This window comes from Gymnodraco acuticeps, unplaced genomic scaffold (genome assembly GCF_902827175.1).
Source record: "Gymnodraco acuticeps unplaced genomic scaffold, fGymAcu1.1, whole genome shotgun sequence".
Taxonomy (NCBI): domain Eukaryota; kingdom Metazoa; phylum Chordata; class Actinopteri; order Perciformes; family Bathydraconidae; genus Gymnodraco; species Gymnodraco acuticeps.
In genome coordinates this window covers 3593070-3599195 of record NW_022989755.1, presented here as the reverse complement: position 1 = coordinate 3599195, position 6126 = coordinate 3593070, and positions in this window count along the sequence as shown.

The window sequence follows — 6126 nt, the reverse complement described above, 5'->3', positions numbered from 1 at the left end:
AGCATTTAGATACATTTCAAGGTTAACCATAACATAGTATTAACCGGTGGCGGCTGGTGGAAAATATTTTTGGTGGGGCTATGGAAATAGGGACCAAACCATACTAGGGCGGTCCGGGGGGATCCTCCCACGGAAGACATTTTTGAGAAATGACCCCTTAAATTATGACTTCTGGTGATAGAGGGGGGGGGGGGTAATCCATAATCTTCAGTGTGGTTAGCTATGAATCTTCCCAAACTGTGCAACAGTACAGTAGGCCCACACAAACTGCAGAACACTGGTGCTTTGGAAATACTCAAATGATTTAATTCCTGTAAAATAGGTCCAGCCCACACATATGCTCCATGGTGCTACAGGCATTGCCCTTACAAGTACAATAAGCATGTAAATGTTAATCTACAGCTCTGGCGATCCACTAGCACCGGAGTCTCCACCTGCAGACGCAGCCATCCTCGACAACTACTGTAGCGTCACCTTGGATACGAGTCCAAACAACTCACAGACACACAGGCCAGGGCGCTGACAGGGCGCCCTTTGAGCATCAGATCTGATGACGCTGATTGGCTGAAATTATGTTTCGGCGGCATAGTATACAGATAGCAACAGTCAGCTTGTTGGCTGCTGCTGCTCTGGCTGAGGGTTCCTTTCTACCGCCCGGACGAGAGAGGGTAATGATACACGCTGTGGCCAGGCAGGAAACATGTGACTTATCAGTAACTTTAGACATCGTAAAACAATTTTAAACGACATTGTATTGTAGATTATACATTTTACTGATACCAACTATATAATATTTACCTTGTTCATTAACATTTTTAATGACAATCAAACATGTGGGAAGAGGGGGGGCGGCGCCCTATGCGCCCCTATGGGCCGGCCGCCACTGGTATTAACTTTATAATTATAAGAAAAATCATAAGAAACAGTCACAGGCATAATGTTTTTGTTTGTCCATAGAAGTGTACATTTCAAAAGATGCATTTTGAAATACAGAAATCAAGCATAAAGGGATCCTGTCTGTCTTAGCCTCCATGAACTTTCTCAAAAATGTACCACAACAACAAATCCATTAGAACACATATTCAGACAACCAACCTAGTCAGGTTCTTGTTTGTAATTTTTATAGTGAACTCCTTAGGTGGATGGAACAATGAAATACTTAATTGAATTGGTCCTCAGCAACACCCAGATGAGAAACATATTGCTCTGTGTGCTGCCTAAGAGCCTCAGTAGCCAGCGGGAAAGTACCAGTCATTGTGTCCTTTAACCGAGGAGGACACAAAGACCTTCCTCCAGATCTATTTATAACACAAGGTACTGTGCACTGTTTTCTGATATAGCCTACATTTATTTAGATGACTTAACATAACTGCTAATCAATGGCAATGACTCAATGATGACTGAGCTGAAACATCCGATTTGTGTTTTTATTGCTTTTTAATCCAAGCTAGCAGCAATGCTCGATGGATGTCTGTTAATTTGTCCACCACTTTGGTCTAGACCAAAATATATCTTAATAATATGGGATGGGTTGCCATGGCATTTTTGTACAGCCATTCTTGGTTGCCAGAGGACGATACACATACTGATATATTCAGTATTCACATATCCTTTTAGTGCCACCATGAGGTTGAAATTGGTGATCTCAAATTTTGGCTCAAACATTTATCTCTTATTTAATCAATTATTCTTAAAGTCTTTGTCTTTCATAAATGAGAGTTAAACATATACCTCCAGACCTAATTACCTTCCCATCATCCTCAGCTGTACGTTGTGTTTCGAGCTAATAAGCGAATGTCGCTAACACGCTAAGCTAATACCTGCTAAACACCAGCATGTTAGCATTGTCATTGTAAATATTTTGTGATTAGCATTTAGGTCCAAACTGCTGCTGTGCCTGAACACAGCCTCACAGAGCTGATATTTATTTAATAATAGTTCAGTAGTTGATAATAAATCGGGATAGAATATTATATAAATATGTCAGTATTTATCAGAGGTTGTTATCTCTTCTCTTGTTCTGCTTATAGGGTCTCCTAGCTAGCCAACAGAACAACTGATTGTGTTTTGAGGCCACAGTTACATCTCAAAAACCGACTCACCTCAAGCCAGATTATTCAGCCAGGTTGAGGATTAGCTGCTGTAACATCACCGACTCTTAGCTCCATCCCTCTCCCCTTTTTGTGCTCAACCCTCAGTGTGTTTCCTCTCTTCCTCCGCCACCCTCCTGATGTCTCCATCTCTGAACTGCTGCTGTCAGTGAGATGAGAGAGAAAGCAGAGCAGGAAGCAAGAGCTCTCTGCAGGGACTCTGCTTCTCAGAGCGATACAAAAAAACTGTGATATTTTTTCTGTAGAATCAACTCTCTGTGTGTGTTTTCCGCCCAATCTACCGTTACATGTGGCCTTTTGCTTTTGTTGATGCTTCACTGCCTTTTCATTTTGGATTTGTGTGAAATGCCAAACGTCAGAATAGGACCCCATGCTCCCTTTAACCCCTCGTGTTATTTTATCTTCGTGAAGAAGGAAGTCAGATAAACCAGGAGAGGAAATTGAAATATTACAGAGGAGGGGGCAAGCAAACAGGATGATTGCCACTATGCTCACCAACCAATTCACACATTCCTCTTCTTCCCTGCAGCGATTTGGGTTAGCGGCCGTGTTCTCTCTGCCATAGCGAGGAAGCATTGACATTAATAGTAGCGACTGGTAATGAGTCGTAAAAAAAGAGAGACTTGGGGCTTTACTGATCCGTTTCCATACCAACTGTCTTAGCTGTGGGGACTGGATCCTCTCGATGTTTTGGGAGGGGGGGCTGGAGATGTGTGTAATGGGATTTGAAGGAAGTGCTTCTGGGTAGAGCATCAACACACACACACACACGCGCGCACACACACACACACACACACACACACACACACACACACACACACACACACACACACACACACACACACACACACACACACACACACACACACACACACCACACACACACACACACACACACACACACACACACACACACACACAAACACACTCACAATATATATCACAAAACCTCTGACTGTGTGTGTGCGCTTGTTTTAAGTTAATCTTCAAAGCTCTTCCAAAAAATTCATCTTGACAGGCAGAGAGCAGCGAGCCTTCTGCAATTTTATTTGACTGGTTCTCGTCCTTTTTTCCATGTGTTTTTCCATTTTTTCCCCCTCCATTGCCTTTTGTTCTGGACATGTACACAACAACCAGTCAAGGATTGGTAGACATGCTCGCATTGAGAGGTGTTGCCATGACAACCAGGCGTTTGCACACAAAAAATCAGCGCAATGCCAACTCTCATCCAGGATCACATGGGCTCGCGTGGGGAATAAGAGATGCTGGCAGGAGCAAACAGGAACACATGCTGTATATACTTCATGTGCATTCATGATATTACTTTATTATTTCCCCAGTTCGACCATGTTTACACGTTGAACGCAATAAACTGAAAATTAGGAATGATAGATATTGGAAGAGAGAGACACAGAGATAAGAAAGGAAAGATGATGATGGTGATGATGATGATAAGAGACATTGGATTTGGGTTAAAGATAGCAAATTGTTATCACTGAAAGTGACATCAAAGGCATCGTTGGCATGGGGAAGTATGCAAAAAAAAAGAAAGTTTAATTTCACAAGTAATCTCCAGCCCTTAGGCCCGTGGGTAAAACAAAACTCTGTGAAGTAGATGAATTTAGCTAATCTCTCTCGCACAGCTTCAGGGGATCACAGAGGCACAGGGATAGAAAATTACTCTGGTGCCTGGTTTGGCGCTTACATTTGATGAAACAGGGTCATCTAATTTCTCTCATATACCGAGCATAGATCGTTGTATGTCTGTCAAGAACAAAAAGTGGTATCCAAGATAAAAACTAGCAGGACATTCAGAGAGCGGGGACCTGTGATGTGATTCGGACTCACTCCAAAATGACATGGGTGCTTCCTTGGCCAGTACAACACCTTTTAACACCGTTGGATTAAAATGTTCCAGTAGTTCCTTATTATCCTGCTTTTAAACAGACAAACAAAACAGCGACTGATCCAAAAACACAACTTCTTTGTTGAAACACGTCTGCATTAACAGGTTGGAGAGAATGACAGACAACTGTCCCCTGCTCAGATGTTTTCTGTGAATGAGAAGAGACATGGCTGATGTTGCATCAAAAGGCACTGCTGATACAGCAGAGGGGAGGGATGATGGATGGGACTTAGTTTGGGAACCAGAAGGTCGCCGGTTCAAGTCCCAGATTGGACTACGGAGTGTAAAGTGGTACTTTGAGAGGTATCAGTTTGCCTCTTGGGTCTCCTGAGCAAGGGAGTATGTGGGTGACGATTACAAAATAATTTGATTTGAATGCTCCATTTCCATATCCTTGGTTTGTGTGTGTGTGTGTGTGTGTGTGTGTGCGCCTAACTCCAGTTTACAAAAAACAATCTAGTTAGGAGGTGAATTGATTAGCATAATATTTATCAATAATTTGAGCATTTTCTCATTTTTTTTAGATATTCCAAAGACATCTATGGTCGATCCACCACGTGATTGTAAACCCACACAATTTTATGACGTTTTACGTTTTATGTCCAAGAAAATAAATCGTTTTTTTGCTGAACACAGCACCATGCTGTGATTGCATTTTTGCGGATCTGATAAGTTTAAGGACACACACAAACAATCCGGAAAAAGCTGAGCTGACCACTTCTCTCCAGCAGTGCAGTCCAACTGCTGAGTGGAGACAAAACGACCTGGCTCTGTTTTATCTGCTCTGATCTGAAATGCTTCTCCTTGGATCAGCTTCAAATGCACCACTTTTAAGCAAAGCACTCATCAAAATATGGGTTTTTCTGGAGCAGTTTTCGTCAACATCAGCCAAAAATCTTTGCGGTGCCGATTATATTTCACAGCCAGTTCCTGCTTTGGATGTGTCCCCGTTATTTAAAGCAGATTATGTTTAGCAGTTATACAAACAGGAGCTGCACCAATAAGAAAAATGTACAAGCAACATTAGAAGTATTTTTCAGAAGTTGTTTTAATGATTGGACATGGACATCTTTGCCCTGATACACAGCAGTTTGGCCCTGCAGCTCACTTTAGTCTTCACAACATTAACAGAAACAACAACCACTTAAATGTCTTTAAAACCTACTGGGGAGATGTACATCATTCTTTCAAATTCCCACATTTAGTTGTTCTAACGATGGTGATGGATATTGCTGTCCAATACATTGCTCCAAAATCAAACAAAGGTATTCAGTTGCGTTCAGATTTGGAAACTGCAGAGATCAGTGACCTCTGTAAGCAGCGCTTTTTAAAACTTTGTGCAGCAGTTTGAGTCACAGTCTTGGTATTAGCTATAAAGTCCGACTCAAGTCCAAATTGGAAACTTTCTGTTGACACATAGTCATTATAAGCCAATCCCAAATGTAAAGGGCAACTGCATATAGGCAAAATATAACGCATGCCGTGCAGCATTACATGAATGGTGCTGCTCTACTGTCACATATCAAGCATAAGACACATTGATGTCTTCAAGATGTATACTTTTAAAGAGGCTCTTGTAGCTCATTCCTACCAAAATAGTGTGTCTTTGATGTCATTTCAATGATTAAAGTTGCAGTTAGTAAAGTAAATATACAGAAATAATTAATGTAATTCTGGATTAGCGATGTGTTTGCTTCATTGCTCAATTTTTGTTTATCCACTGCATAATCTTTACATCTAAATGTGATAATCTGCTGTGTGTCTGCCAAAAGTTATATCATCGTGCATAATCATTCCAATACACTCTGCTGATTTTTTAGCACATAGCCTTTTTTTTTGTTTAAATTATAATTTCCTGATCACTTTAATGCTGTGTAATCCTCAAACATGATACTGTTCAATTGCAGGTGCATTTGATTAGAATATGTCTTATTTACTCCGCTGTGTGACATGTGGACCATTAAAGGGATGTAGAAAACAAAGTCAAATTCAACAATTTATCAATGAACCTGACAGGGATACTGTGAGTGAGTGTGTGTGTGTGTGTGTGTGTGTGTGTGTGTGTGTGTGTGTGTGTGTGTGTGTGTGTGTGTGTGTGTGTGTGTGTGT